The 16,907-nt window shown below is 46.5% G+C and overlaps 1 protein-coding gene across 3 annotated transcripts in view; it reads right to left on the bottom strand.

Moving 5' to 3' along the window:
- ARSG (arylsulfatase G) overlaps positions 1 to 16,907 on the bottom strand; it is a 2,321,949-nt gene that overhangs the window by 1,262,794 nt on the left and 1,042,248 nt on the right. The window lies entirely within an intron of this gene.

The raw sequence follows: 16,907 nt of genomic DNA, 5'->3' as shown, positions 1-16,907 counted from the left end.
GATGGTAGAGCTACATGTGAGGGCAGCGAAGCACCCGTTGTACGACTTTCAGGCCGCTCTAAGACTCCACTGCCCTAATTGGACCACCTGCAAAATTGGCGGGGCTGCGTTGAACTGCACCCGACATCAGCTGCTGTGCTAATAAGGCAGTGAGGCACTGACTCTGAGGCTTTGCTGGCCTGTGTTGGCGCAATGACCCACGGAGGCATTGGCGAACGTTCTACTTGGATCCCAAGGGCCAGCGGGGAACCGTGAGACCTGTGAGGGACTGCCTGCTCTTATCAGAGACAAAGCGTTGTGAGTAATGATCCACTGCACCAGCGATCTAAGATATTCACTCCGGATGCTGGTTCTCCTTCTCCCTCCCTGCAACCATTTTTTCACGTCCTGTACCCAGCCCTGAAGGGCGCGATGAGCCAGACAAACCTGGCTACGAAAAGGAATCAGTCGAGACGCCAGATCGGCAGCAAGGGGCGGGCGAGCTGCTAGTCCTGATCTACACAGCGATCGCATTTCCCCAGGTGCTTACTAACTACACAGCGATTGCATTTCCCCAGGTGCTTACTGACAGATGGGACTGGGGAGTGAGTATACTTGCTCTCTCACAGACATACTACAGCAGACAGCACCTGCACTGCTGCGAGTCATGGAGGCTCGGAGAGAACACCGGTGAAGACCTGGGAGCACTGAATTACACTGCTGCAGGAACATATAAAACGGGTACCGATCCTAAGAGAGGAACCAGACATTAAGGGCCATTCCTGTGCAGGAGAGCAGTCCTGGGGCCTTGTGGTACTACATCAGGGACATTGTCACGATGCCTGCCCCCGGAAAGCCAGACCAGGCCCAGCAACCCCGGAAGCAGGCATCATGCCACTTGAAGCATGCCCAAAAACCCCAGTTAGGGGCTCCTTGGCTACAGTCCTGGCGCCTATGGCGCCAGGCTCATAAGAATAAAGTCAGTCCTGGCGCCATGGGCGCCAGGCTCATTACAGAAATCTTACCTGTTGCAGACCATGCTGCATACCTACCTGATGCAGACCATGCTGCACGAAGCCACAAGCCAAATGAGGCTTAAAGGGACTACTTTACCTCAGGGACTCCTTTCCTCTCGGGTGGGGCTGTGGAAGAATACTTAGCTGGGACTTCTTCCAAGGCTATTTAAGCCACACCTGGACAGCCACACGTGCTTCGCGTTATTCTGCTTGCTGCAGCGTAACGCTCACCGTGTCTTCAGCAGCTCCAGTCTTCAGCCACGCCCGCTTCAGCCCTGGAACACCTGGAACAAGAGAAGGAGAAAGAGAAGAGGTCCAGAACAAAACCCTTACCTGAATCCTTGATCCAGCACATCGTTGATCTGGAAGAGAGAAGCCTTCTCAGGTGTATTGCCACACACCTCGCAGAGCCGCGCCAAACTCACTAACCGGGGCTGAATTCCTTTACTCCATCGCGAATCCAGCATCTCCAGGCCATTCTTCAACACCTGGGGGAGACAAGAAAAGATAGGTGAGCAAGGGCAATACAAACCATCCCCAAAGACTTACCTGATTTACCACAGGGGGTACTCACCTCATCTCGGGTCGGCGCAGTCAATTCCGCATCACCGCCGCACCCCGGCCCCTAAGGGGAAAAAACAAGGACAATACAACCTACCCCCAAAGACTTACCTGATTTACCACAGGGAGGTACTCACCTCATTTCGGGTCGGCGCAGTTAATTCTGCATCATCGCTGTACCCCGGCCCCAAAGGGGAGAACCACAATAGAGTTACCAGGATCTTACCAATTGCCACTTGGAACTCTTCTGGTGGTTTAAATCCGCAACCTGCAAGGAATCTGGCAGAGTGAAGATCAGACTTTTGAACTCTTACAAACAATTGGACTTAGAGTCAAATACTGGAACTCACCAATTCCTCCACGCCAGTGAAGTAACTGGTCGTCTACGCGCCCCTGCGCTCGACGCAGGATGGAGAGCTCATCTTTCCAAATCTTCAGGTGAGATTTAGAGGGAACTTCAGGAGTGTTCTGTGGGCAGACAAGGGGAGTGGCAAGGCGGGTTAACGCTCAGATTACGGGAGGTTAATTCCCTTTCTCCATTGCAGAAAGATATTTGTACAAATCCAACAAACGAAGCTAAGTGGTTCTGTCCAGTCTGTCATCTCGGCTCTACGTGTTACTCTGGTGGAAGCAACAGCGGGCAAGTCCAGATCGACGCCCCCGTGGGAATCAGGTGAGCGTAACAGATATTAAACACAGCCGTCCCATATACACAAAGGGCTACCAATCGGACATCCTGACCTGTGGGCCCACACATTCAGCCCAGTTGGCATAAGCACAGAGTGATCTCTGCGTTATAAGATCCTGGGGTATAGTTGCACAGAACCTACGTTAAAATACAAACCCACAGCAGAAATAGAGGTGACTCCAGGCCGGGACTCTAGGAGCAACCGCCATTGTAAATAGGATGAAGGGAGCCGGGAGGAAGAAAGGCCCCATGGATGTGTTTACCAACACGTTGGCAAGACCACCGGGCCCAGGTGACACTGCAAAGCAGGGAGACCATAATGTTCACCAAAATGACGTCTGAGAAGACCAACTGATGGTACCATGCAGGCAGGCTTCCCCTCCGTAAACAGTAAACTTGATGACGTGGTGGCGACAATCAGTTCCTTGAAAGCTAAATTGGAGAAGGAGAGTGGCCGCATCACGGAAACAGAAAACATGGTCGGTTAGATGGAGGACAAGGTTGGAGTGCATGACCGTGCCACAGCTGCCCTACACTCAGACATGAAGAAGGTCCGTGGAGAGTGCAATGACTTGGAATCTCGCTCGAGACGCTACAATGTCTGCATCGTGGGGGTACCCGAGGCGGCAAACAAGGGGCCAATGGAACCGTTTGTGGAACACTTGCCTACAACATTGCTTGGAACAGAGAAGTTCGCCTTATTTTTTTTGGTGGAGCGGGCTCATCGCACGCTGGTGCCAGATCCGAAACCGGGTCCCCCCCCCCCCAGACACCATCATTGAAAAACTACTCAATTACCGAGACAGAGATCATGTCCTCAGACTAGCAAGGGAACAGGGCACTCTTAGTTTTAAAGATGCTGCTATCCATATATATCCTAATTTTGCAGCGGGAATCCAGATACAGAGGAGATCCTTCGATCCAGTCAAGAGACTGCTCAGATTGCGCCAAGTCCCTTATGCCCTCATGTTCCCAGCCAAACTGCGGGTACACTATGGGGGCCGGGCAAACTTTTTTGAGAACCCCTCTGATGCAATCACATTTGTGGAGCCATCAATCCCACTGCCACCATGAGAACGCAGGAATAACCACAGCCCGGACCCTGGGCCAGAGAAGGCACATTGTAAAGACGGCGAGTAAGGATATGTGCTAAGGCCCGAACACAAATGATATGAACTGGAATGTCAGCACCCGGTACAATGAAAGCAGAACGACCGGGGCATGGTGGCATCGCCATCTTCAGAGCGTCATGCACCAGCGGGGCATGGTGGCATCGCCATCTTCCAGGAATTTACCACAGTTGAAGGGGGACTACATCAATAAGTTCTGGAAGATGGTGACGGTGGGGGATTGGGGGAGGCTAGACTGGATAGGGATCGGAGGGAGGTACGTTGGGGGGTCACGAATTTGAGATGTTAAGTTTAGAAAACAAGCAGACATGACGGTTATCGGAGAAAACACTGTTACGAACACTGATGGTAGGTTGCGTATATTGCATAATGCGGACATAAAAGATGGGCAAGAAGATTTCCTTTTTTACATGGAATGTCAGGGGTCTTAATAATCCTATTAAGGAATGGAAAGTCCTTACATATCTAAGTCGACATGGCCCCAAAATAGTGATGTTGCAGGAAACCCATGAGCAAGGGTCACTCAATAAGCGGTTCGCACTGGGATGGGGAGATCAACGGGGATACACTGATTAATCATCCAAGACCAGGGGGTGATAACTATGATACACCGTACAGTGTTCTTCCAGGAGCAGAAACGCTGTATTGACCATCATGGCCGATACGTGACACTGTGGGGAGAGAACAGGAGAAAATGTTGTGTTGGTAAAAACATATGGCCCCAATATTGATGATCCCGAATTTTATGAGAATATGTCGGAAATCCTGATGGGAGGGGTTGCCACCCCAATTATCTAGGAGGGGTAGGGGTTATTTTTAACACAATAATGGATTGTGCACTCTATCGGTCGAGAAACACACAGCAGGGTTTGTCAGAGGATTGGCGTATGGTACACCAGATAATGACACATGGAGTTGGTGGATGTGTGGAGGGATGGTAGCCCAGGTGTGCACGAGTTTACTTATTATTCAACAGTTCATGATGCCCAGTCGAGGATTGATTACAGTTTACTTTCTGCACGATGGATGTTGCGTGTGGTGGGCTGTTTAATCTATCCAAGAACTTTATCGGATCACTCCACAATATCATTGACAATAAATTGAGATGGGTCTGGCGTCCCTCGACTGCTATGGAGGATGCCTACATCATGCCTTTTTGATGCAGACTTGGTGACGCGACTGCGGGATGTGAGCGAAATTGTTTTTGGAGAGGAATTAACGTTCATAGTGTTTCGCTACTCCACTGTATGAAAGACCTTCAAGGTATGGGTAAGGGGGAAATTACTCTCCACGACCTATGGACTAAGAAATTAGGAAGAATCTGTGGGAAGTTAAGGCAGATTTACGACAACTGTACAATAACTATGGAATCTCATACGAAAGGGCACTCCTAGGGCTCATTAAAAGGAACTTATTGAAGTTTAGGGGACTGGCTGATAAGTTTGTTTTATGGCCCAGCCTGTTCAGGCACGACGATACAGCAAGACAGACAGGGTAGATATTTAGCTGGGGTGGCCTGTAGCGAAAGGGGCACACAATGCATTACTGGGATTAGAACACAATCAGGTGAAATGGTAACTACATATGAGGAGATTAACCAGGAATTTCAGCAGCATTATCAGGCTCTGTACACCAACATAGATGCATGCAAGGACGAAGAACTGACTCAGTACTTGGAGACCGTTCCTCTACCGGTCCTCTCAGATGAGGCTCAGACAGCTCTTGATCAAGCAGTCACACTAGAGGAAATTACGGAGGCAATTATGGCCCTGACTATGGGGAAAGCCCCTGGTCCGCACAGTCTTGGCATAGAACTATATAAAGAAATGCAACAATTGCTGGCTCCTAAATTACTGCAGGTCTGGGAGGAATCTATCCGAGGCCATCATTACGGTCCTATTAAAACCAAATAGGCCAGCTTCTGAAATGAAATGATATGATTGGTTATTCTTAACGCTGATAATACCCAGAGGTTTATAAAGGCGGACGCACGGATCGAACCTGTGCTGCTCCGTGTCGTCTTGCTTCGAAGGCGGGCACGTTGCCCCTGAGATATACTCCCAAGACGGGAAATGGCCTCATACAGACTGACACCAAGGTCTTTGCTAAAATCCTATCTACCCGACTGCTCCCATAAAAGCCAACACTAGTTCATCCTGATCAATCAGGATACATCTGGGGAGATCGTCTGCATTTAACTTACGCAGGCTTTTTTGCATTATCTCCCAGATAGACCCGAAGGCCTCGATTTAAATAACTGGGCATAACGATCTCACGCTAGCATCGCTCCCTGTTTGCTGAAAATCATAACATCTATCTCGAGGATCTGGTGGATAAGCTACAATTATGGAAAAAGATCCCACTATCCCTGTATGGGAGTCTCTCCGTGCTTAAATTCGCGGTGGTTCCGAAGCTGCAGTATTATTTCAGTAATATTCCTCTTACCCGGCGAAGATTCTTCAATAGGCTGCGATCACTGGCGACTGATTATGTGTGGATGACGGGAACACCACGACTGAGGTGGAGGGACTGGCAGAGCCGTATGATCGGGGGGCCAAGCGGTGCACAATTTTGAAGTGTACTATATTGTCATACAGGCACAATATGCCAGCTATTGGTACTCCACTGACCTAGACCCAATACATCAGGCCTTAGAGTCCTACAGCGCTACTCCATCAAATTTGCAATATATAATTCTCGGGGGGCGCCACAGTGACTCGTGTTATGAAATTATATGGCATTTATAATGCGCCTATACACAAGTGTTTGAAGGTGTTCATTCGACAACGCCATCAAGAAATTTGGGACCCGGGTGGGAAGATGACTCTGCAGGACCTGTTTGCGAGTTGACTATTTATGTAACATGAGAACTTTACAAGCGAACTAGGAAATAACCTGATTTGTTCAATACAATATTTAAGGATGCGGGTGGCAGCCCACCAAACATGGCCTTCGTTCCCGAGTCTTGCAAACCAGTTGAAATTATAGTGCGAGGAGGGGATCCTAGAATGCTTGTCTCTAGATTATATCAACAAAATAATGGGCCGAGATCAAAAGGTCGTGAGCACAACGATTTGGTAGAAGACAGTGGAAAGGAAGAATAAAATAAAGAGGTGAAAAAAAGCAAAAATAAATTATTAGTATAAGAGTACCAGATTAAGAGAGCATAAGATTCAACAGAAGACTAACAGGAGATAAAAAAAAGAGTTTGGAATAGTATGATAAAATTGGACCAAAGATAAAAATAAAGGCACAACGTTAGTGATAGTATGAGAGAATAGTTTGTATAACAATATATCCTTTAACAATGTTCAAGGAGTAACAGTCTCGAAATAGATTGATTGATATTTTATTTCTATTGCGCTCGTACACAAGTGTTTCAGAGCGCGACAAGGCAAGGGAGGGGAACAGGGGACAACAAAACAGCGATGTTACTAGGCCCAGTGACATTGAGAACGCGCAAGTGCATGGAAGAGGGGGTAGTGGAAAAGTGCATGGAAGGTGGGAGAGGTGGAAAGTGAGAAGCAGAGGAGAAACAGATAAATAACAATAAATAAATAATAAAGGCAACAAACAGTGGTAATGCAGCCAGCAATTTGCAAGTGCTAGGTTTAAGGCAGCAGACAGGGTAGCTCTAATAAGTGCAGGAAGAAAAAGGGGGGGCTGTATGGGTACAGATACAGACCCCAGTGCAAGGGGAAGTTAGCCTTCTAGGGAGGAAAGAGAAGACTATGCTACTTTGATCTAGTCTTGTCACTGGACCGATCAGGACTATTAGGAGGATTAGAAGGGGCCATCAATTCAGATCTGCTGCAGGTGGTGCTGTATTTCCCTTGTTTATTTTATAGTTCTCTTAAAGACGGGCTGATGCGGATGAGGCTCTACTTGAGAAGAAAGTGAAGATGAGTCCAAAGAAGATGTGGTTTCCATCGCTGTTGATTGTAGCAAGTTGAAGAGTTTGCTGGGATCAGTAAATTCTTTGGTTGGGCCATCTGGGATTGTTAGAATCATTCTAGCGAGTTCGAGTAATCCCTATCTGATTCCCAAATTCTTCATTTAGCATGTGTATTCTTAGAAAAGTCAGGAGAGAGAAAGATTTTTGGGCCCTGAAAAAGGATAGGAGAATTCTTTTTAACTGCTAATAGTGTTTGAAGAGCTTGTTGATGCCTGATAAAACAAGCAATTAAAGGTCTGGGAGCTGAGCTTGGTGTAATTCCAGTGGAGGGGAAATAATTATATTTAGTGCTCTGGGGATCCAAATAACAATAACGTTAATTAGGTCATCAGATTCAGCTTTCTCAGGGATCACATAAAAGCATAGATTGTCTCTCCGATTTCGGTTTCTAGTTCTGTAACATCAACAAAAGATATTCTCTCTTCAGCCTCATCCATCTTTCAGTCACTATGTTTATTTTGTTCTTGAAACACTTTATATCCTCTTGAATGCTTAACGAGTGTGTCTAGCATAGAAATTGAAGAAAGAATATTAGTGAGTTCATCAAGTATTTCTCCATGCACAAATTCAATGTGGTGACATCTGCTAGAGGAGCATTTCTAGTCATGTTGACACTAGAACGTATAATAATAAAGGCTGTAATGGGAAACAGAACAAGAAAAGTGTTCACAATATTATCTGCGAACACCGGGTGTCAGCAGTAAGTAGGCTTCAATGAACTGACAGAGACCACAGCGAAGCATGCTTTGTTACACCGTTGATAAAGGAAGCTGCAGGCAATATGCAGAAGGCGGACGGCTTGCCATCAGCAACAGAAAGACCCAGAAAGGGGGTCACTACACTGCTTAAGGGCAAGCTCACGAGCCCTAATTGAGTTGTCACAACAAGGGTTGAACATATATCAGTGATGCATGGAAAAGCGTGGTTACCTCATGACCGTCCACCATGGACTCCACCACATGGGGAGGAAACATAGCGCACTGTGTCTAGAAGGCTCCTACTGGCAGATAATCTGTCCCTGCTGCCAGACTTTAATTCCACAGGCAGCCTCTGCAATCTGAATGCAGATAGTTAATGGAAGCGTTGAGCGTCTGCACAGGAATCCACAACAAGGGGAGGAAACATAATGCGCTGTGTCTAACAAGCTCCTACTAGCAGATAAGAATTCCCCGCTGCCGGACTTCAACTTCACAGGCAGGAGTTACACTCCGAATGTAGAGAGCTAATGGATGCGATATCTCAGATGCGAAGGGTGCGGAGCGAGGATCACGGAACATGTGCCATCCGCAGCTGACAAGATGGACCCCTGACCACACACGATAAGTGAAGAATTCACAAAAAAATACAGTGAAGTGTAACTTGTTCCATATTTTCCTCAAATAAATGGTTACTAAATTGTTGAAAGCTGGTAGTCCATATTTAAGCAAATATCCCTGTCAGAGATTCTGCCACCTTGCTGCCACTTGGCCACGCCCCACATCAAAATGTTAATATTAATGGACATTTTCTCTTGAACACTTATTGAATATATACATTGAAAAAAGTACCGGGATTCAATTGCAATAACTATTCCAGAATCAACATAAACCTCACTCACCTTTCAAGTGATTTTTTTATACTATTCCTTCTGATGTAACTACACAATAAATGTATATGGTCAAGTTCAACTTTAAACATATTGATCATTGCTAGTTATAATATTAGCTTATGATATCAACTGGCACGTGTGATCGCCTCACAATATCAACTATCTTTTGCGTGAAATGTTTTTGCTACATTTCTCCTACATCACTATTATAACAACGATTATTTCAATACAGGTGGATGCAGGAACCTCAACAATGTACTATTCTTCTATTGCAACCGGTGACGAGGTATGAGATGTGAGAATGTATTGAATGACATTGATAACTGTTGATTCATAATATTTTTTTAAATTAATAAGAACATTGATAATTTCGAATTTTTAATAATTTAGAGAAATTGCAAAGCATTTAATCAACAACCTTGTTGTGTCAATCACCCACACACATGCAACCGTTACAGTAGTCCATCACAAAAATTCAGATTGTAGAAGAATTACATGGGATCTTTCACTTTCTGAATGGTCTATGTATCTGTTGATTAACTTTCACTGTCTACCTGAAGCTCAATAGGTAAAAAAAAAACAGGATAACGCACCTACTTTAAGTGGCAACAATTTATTCACTTATTTTTGCAGGATGATCTCGCACCAATTCCCGGTGACATCTTGGAAGCTCAGCAGGTATAATTTCAAATATCTCTTTTTATAAAACATATCCACACAGTGTTCTACTTTATTATTTAACAATGTACATTTATCAAAGTTTCCACTCGAAAATGTATTCAAACGATTTTGCCAGATCTATTTTCAGTGTTTAACTGATGTAAAGTCGACAATCCTGAAAATAAAATTCTGAGGATGCACTTTTTAAGATCAAAGATTTTAACATGAAATTGTTTAACTAATAAACTATTTTTGCTGAAATTTGCTATGTTCCAGGAGTGCACTACTGAAGCGGTTGAGATTGAGGAGACACATGGACCTGAGGTACACATAGGATATTGTAAAATATCAGTTAGCCACTTTTCTTTTCATGTCATTTTTTGATATGATAATGGTTGTCATACAGAAATTAGGTTCTATTTCTACATGTACATATATGTATATCTGTATCATGAAATGGAATGGTAACATGCTTGGTTTATAATACATTTCCATCTATTAGAGGCCTAGGAAGAAGAAGGAGAAACACCCATACCACAAACTAATGATGTTGCTTGCCAAGCCAGTGTCACTTGGGAGCAACTACATTTTAAGGCTCAGCATGCTCGTCTCAAGATTCAGAGTCGGAATTGTCACGGTTTTATTACACGGCACAAACACTCCATCCAGGGACCCTTTCCCTGACAATGAATGTGGCGTACACCGTGACCAGGAATCAGGCTCGTGTGTATCAATAAGATATGTATTATTTAATGAAAAAGATCAAACAATTTCACAGCCACCAATGTTGTGGTAACACAAATGCACTAATCTCTACAAAATAATTAGGTTAAGATATCCTATTACAATTCACACAATCTTTAATGGCAACACATAGAAATAACTATTTCATAAAGAGATTAACACCAACGGTTTAGCACTCCCCCCTGCAACACCCACCCCCAAACATCAGCTAACTTGATTCCTTTGAATGGAAAGCAGTGGCAAGGAGTAGGAAAAGAGATAGCAAATCGGATTTGGAGTAAAGCCCACCACCCCAAGATGGGAAGCCAGCAAAGAAAGTGAAAACCAGGAGAAAAATGGCAGAATGAGATTTTGATTATTACTCACAACTGCTAGGGGGCAGAAGAAATGGAAATTCGTATTGCTTACACTTGACGAGGGAATCTTAGATAATACTAATCAGCACACCAGGGCAAAGTAGAAAAAAAGTAAGAAAATCGGTTTTGGGAGAAAGCAAATGCAAAAGGGAAACATACAATGGCAAATGGACATTCAGTTTACACTGGATTTACAATGACAGAGAGCTCAGGGAAGGGGTTTAGCCCAGAATAGGAAAATTGGTTTTCAATGACAAGGACAGAGGCACATAATAGATCGACTTGTAGGCAAAGGGATTGCTCTCAATGGGACTACGGTTTGGGGTTTTAATAGGACAGATGCAAATAGGAATTTGCGGGGTGATACACACAATACATGAACAAACTCGGTATTCAGTTACAAGGAGATTAATTCTTTTGAGGCAACACTTTAATGACTATAATAATTTTAGAAAGACATCAGGGACAAGGTGGTTAATTTCGGATTCCAACCATCTTGTACTATGAATTTCAATGTGGGAATGATTTACTTAAAAATATGCTAAGGATTTACACAGACACAGAGGTTTACCAAAGGGAAAATGCTAACATACACAGGTTAAACACAGATTCGTCTATGGGAAGGTGACTGAATTACACTAGCAATGTGGGGGTTACAATGGGGGCATTACTTGGTGCAATGCTACAAAGGGAAGGGCTTATGCAACTTAGGACTGGGGTTATTTGCTACTTACAAAGTAAGCCTTGGTTTGGGATTCTGGAAAGCCAGTTGATCTCAGGACACTCTGGATAGCTAAGCAAGGGGTCTATTCTCTGCACTCTGCCTTGGTTTGGGATTCTGGAAAGCCAGTTGATCTCAGGACACTCTGGACAGCTAGGCAAGGGGTCTGGTCACTGCACTCTCAAAGATGGTAAGGTACAGCCACCTTCTCGCTGTCCTCCTTCTCCTGTCTCCCCAGATTTTGTGTGTGTTCGTCCTCTGACTTAGTACAGTCCCCCTTATATAGCACAAATTACATCACTCACTTTACAATCTAGAGGGAGTGCTCTGTAAGTACCCCTACCACTCGGATAGGACCGTTTACAATTCCTCTCTCTGCCCCCTGGCACGATTGGTTCAAGGGAAGAGAGCACCATCTGTTGGATTACCTTTATTACTAATGACAGTTAGGTCTCATAACTTCATAATTCTACTAGCCCCTGACATATGAACTAGGTATGTGGTTTTAGTTAGTCATAGGGAATGAGGAAAGCCAATCGCCAACTCTCGACGATATAGCATGGGCCAGTGGTACATTTTGTCCTTTTCACAAAATGTATAACAGTTAGTTATAACTCTGCAAATGATCAAGCATGTTCATAATTTCATTTTATCTCTTTAAAACCGCCTAAAAATTACATAAGAACATAGCATAAAACTAAATAATTTCTCATTCCAATTGCTGCGAAAAATTCCTAAAATTGAAATCAGTCCTTTAATGTCAATTGGGAGGATCTTTCCCCCTACGTAGGAGGGGCTCTTCATCCCCCACAGCCGGTGACCAGAGATTTTTATGACCCCCTTTGAAGTTGTTAGTTTGTTCTTGGTAGTGGGTGCATGAAGGAGCTCACACCTCCTAGTCAAGCGTTAGCATATACTTCTTGTCATTCAAGTGAAATAAAAGCAACGCAGGGCCACTTTTGGATGCAGTGCATAACTTCTCGTCATTTAGGTTAAATAAAAGCAACGCAGGCATTTAGGTGAAATAAAAGCAACGCAGAGACGTTTTTGGGTTACAGTGTCCAAATGCTTGCCACTCATGTGACAGGGAAAGCAAAGCACGGCCATTTTTGGTGGCAGTGTTTAACTGTGATTATTCAGGTGAAAAGGATTTCTGTTTTGGGCCTTTAAATGCACCCCACAGGATGCAGATGTCCATTGGAACTGAATGGCACTAATGACCCAGTAACCATGGATCATTGTTGCAGCACACAACGTATCCCCACTAGAGACAGACAACACAGAAGATGTTTCAGAAAGGTGTTTGAGCAGTCAGGAATGAACAGCAGTGCTTTCTCATGTGATAATGCCCATCTGCTGTGGGATTTAAAAAGGTAACTGTACACGAAATTCACTTAAATTATGAGTTTTTCAGCCGCATATGAGAGTTTAGTAAGGCAGTTGTTGGTAAGAGTGATTCAGCATTTCTGCTTGTGCAGTTCAGATTCACAGTGTTTAGGTAGTTGCACTACTTAATAATGTATGTTTGCTGGGCTTGCATCCGTTATCATATTTACATTTTAAGTTGTGTTTTCACCTGCTAATGCAAGCACTCAGTCAGTGATACAGTATCATCTTACCACTAAAGAACCAGTTCATCTGGATGTTTTAATGTTATGTCACATCTCAGCCTCATTGTATTTTCAAGTGCACATATCGGTTTGAAGAGGTATTTACCAGTATGAATGCTCCAGCTTTACTGTGGTTACAGTTAGTTGCTCTTGCTGCATTAGTGATTAACCTCTTCGAGGCATTGCAGCTTTAAAGTCGCCACGTGCGAAAAGGACTTTTATTAGTCCCTCATCTATCACAATTCTATATGTTATAGTTGTGTGCATGTTTGGCTGCAGTGAAAGTGCCATGATAGCACGTGAATGTTTCTAAGCAGTTATAACATTTTGAAGATTTTCAGATTCTAGCGCTGCTTAATGCAGCACAGACATTTAGGGACTAAAACTCGTACATTGCATTTAAATGTTTATTGCAATCTTGTACGTGGAAGGAAATGTAGATTTGCAAGGATTCCTACTTAAAATACTTGACAAGGTCGCATACACCCAGATTAAAAAATATCTAGAACTGCATAAGCTCATGGGAGCAAGACAATCTGGTTTTCACCCATTACATGGGACAGAAACTGCCCTTATCAATTTAAAAACACAGGTTGAGGGGATTCCAAGATGGCCGCCAGCAGGTGAAGACGCACGTCTCCGGGCACTGCACCTGCAGGATCCAAAAGTTGTACAAAGCAGGACGCAAGAACGGAAAGAAACGGCGTTGAAAGCGCATTGATAACATTTGAGACAGCAGATCGGGGGGAGCCCCCTCAACGCAGAGAAGAAAGAGCTCCGAAGGACAGCTGAGCCCCAACGGTCAGAATTCGGCAGGAGCCCTGAAGTGCAAGGCCCGGAGGGGGAAGGGCGAGTGAAGTGCCCTGCTGTTGGAGCCCCCGGGGGAACCAAGAGCGAGGCTCTCCGAGGAGTGCATAGCCCTCCGCCGGGTGTGCTGGTGCCGGCGGCTGCAAGGGGGCTGGAGCGGGTCTCGGTGCGACAGAGGCGGTGGAGGTTCCGCCGAGGAGGGGAGCCGGCCAGTCGCAGGAGAAAGCCGGGGGAGTGCCCCCTGGGGTGCCATGTGGAGAGCGGGGGATGGCTAAATGATCTGACAGCTAAATTATCCGACAGCCCTGGCGGGAGAGGTGGAGGTCCTGCGTCGTGGCCCGTTTCATCTGGGGCGGTCCGCGGCCCGCTCCCTCCCCTCCGGACCCAGAGAAGACAAAATAGCCGTCCGCTGACACTGGAGGGCAGATCGGGAGCAGAGAAACGGGTTCCTGTAAGGGGGCCCGGCCACGGTTGAGCGGTGGTGAGAGTCGGGGCTGGAGGCGGGCGGGGAGTTGAGTCTCCCGAGGGGAACTGTGCAGCAGTGTGGAGTGGCGCACGGGCCGATGGACTTCACTGGTCAACAATACAAGAAAGGGAACGGAGGGATTCCGGAGAACAGGATAAGCCCTGGCTCAAACAGAGCTGTCGGATTCAGCATCAGTGGCAACGGCCAGGGGAACAAGGTAGGAGGCTCACTTGAATCCCCTAATACAGAACCAGGGGGCCCAATAGCAAGCTCTGGGCTGGAGCAGGCCCGACAGCGGCAGGGCGGCAGGGGGCGCCCGCCAGCGAACACTCCCTCAGGACCGGCTAGATCCTGGGAAGTTAAAAAGGGGACTTAAAGGACAATTCCCCTACAGGGGAAAAGGTTCCATTAGCAGCAACCCTTAACCATAGAAGTGGGGCGAAGAGGCTGCAGCCGAACATAGAGGCATAGGGTGCATGTGCTACACTGTACACAAACCCACTAGCGGGGACGCACGGCCAGCCAACAACCGCTTCGGAGGCGGCAACACAAAGGCAGAGAGCATAAAAGAGCAGAATTACCGGGGCTTAGCCTAGATGCCTGGCGCCAGGACGAAAAGAGCACCCCAAAAGGCGAAACGGTCCCCCCAAAGCCAGGATAATCATCTGGCCAGGTATTGGAGTCGTCAACAAACACAGGACCTAAACACACCAGCACTTCCACAACGCTCTGCAGAGGTAATGTCGGACACATCCCCCAGCGCCATAGACTCAAACAAAGAGGACCTGTTGACCTGCTTGAAGGGCATGGAATTAAGGATGACGAATGCATTTCAGACCCAAATAGGGCAACTACGAGACGACCTTAAAATGCCACTACAGGAAGTCCGTAAGGAGATCAATGAGCTGGGGGAGAGAGTGGACACATCTGAAATTGGCCTCTCCACCCTATCAGAAGAAACTAAACAAGCCAGCCAGTTGCTGGACCAATTAGCGACAGCCACAAACAACCTCGAGCTGCAAGTGGAGGATCTTGAAAACAGGTCACGCCGATCCAACATTCGTGTCAAGGGATTACCAGAGTCGGTCCCAGACAGAGACCTGCATGACACACTACAGCAGGCCTTTGGCAGCCTACTACTGGACATTAAGCCGGAATCAATAGAGTTTGATAGGATCCACTGAGTTGGGCCCCGCAGGCTGGAACCAGGAGCCCACCCTAGGGACGTACTGGCGGCACTAACATCTTACGCCATAAAGGAAATGATCCTGAAAGCGGCCAGAGCCACCTCCGAGTTGACAATCAATGGGAGTTCGATACAATTGTTCCAGGACCTGGCTCTCTCTACCCTACATAAGCGGCACCTGATGCGCCCAGTGACGAAAATTCTGCGGGATAAACAAATCCCCTACGGATGGTCGTACCCGTTTGGCCTCACATTCCGTTGGGAGGGAAGACAGAAGAAAATCAGCACCTATGAGGAGGGCCTTGAAGTGCTGGGAGTGGAAGAGAGCCGAAGTCGAGAAGAGAGTGGTCGGATTCAAAACAAACTGCAATCCGGGGCTAACGCATGGGAATGGTCTAGACCTTGCAGGGGCAGACCTAGGAGAGAACCGCACCTTAGAGGTCCAACTAACACCTCGCCATGTCGGGAAGCTTAAGATTGATAACCCGGGAAACCCCGGGGTCTCCAGCCGAAGAGACTTATAGTAACATCCTAAAATTAAAGTTAAAAAAAACATTGCAGCCCTGCAGGGGCAGAGCAGGGAGGTGCAGAACCTTGGAACCCAAACCGAGACAGGGATCTTTGAGACAGCTTGGGAGTAAAGCCCTATATAGTGACCCTAAGCCCCAGTTTTCCTGGAAGGGGGGGATGATGGGAAATCCTGGTCACAGGGGCCACATGGGGGGGGGGATTTAGGGGGTGTGATAAAGCAAAACACAGTGTAACTGGTGGTGGTATGAAACAGTAGAACAAAAAGGCCAAAAGCAGAGCTGGGCGTCAGGGAAGGGAAAGGGGAACGGGCCACAGAGTGAGGGGTTACCCCATAGAGGAAGGATGTCAGATTCTAATGTAATTTCCCTGAATGTGCAGGGGCTAAACTCTCCGACAAAGAGGAGGGCCTATGGGCTATGAGGTTAAGGGCTATGAGGGCGTCTATTGGGATTCTGTAGGAGACCCACCTCCTTCCGAAGGACGAGAGCAGGATGTCCCACCGAGCTTTCCCACAGCAGTTTTATGCCTCCAGCAGGGAAAAGAAGAGGGGAGTAGCTATCCTGATGGGACGGGACCTAGAATTAAAAAAGCTACAACTCCGAAAGGATAGCGGGGGAAGGTATCTCGGGGTTAAGGGGAGAATTAAGGGCTGTATGTATACAATCCTGGCTATTTACGCCCCCAATGAACGGCAGGATGTATTTGTCATGATGCCTACCCACGGAGCACCAGGCCAGGCCCAGCACCCCAGGAAGCAGGCATCATGCCCTCGGGTAAAAGCCCAGCGGCCCCTTATAGGGGCTCTTTGGAAGGCGCCAGGCTCATGTTGGACATCAGTCCTGGCGCCATAGGTGCCAGGCTCATAAAGGGAGGTGTTTTGTGCACTTACATGATGCAGACCATGTTGCA

This window comes from Ambystoma mexicanum, chromosome 3q (genome assembly GCF_040938575.1).
Source record: "Ambystoma mexicanum isolate Mex_15411 chromosome 3q, UKY_AmexF1_1, whole genome shotgun sequence".
In the NCBI taxonomy this organism is placed as follows: Eukaryota; Metazoa; Chordata; class Amphibia; order Caudata; family Ambystomatidae; genus Ambystoma; species Ambystoma mexicanum.
This window is presented reverse-complemented; position numbering and strand designations above follow the sequence as displayed.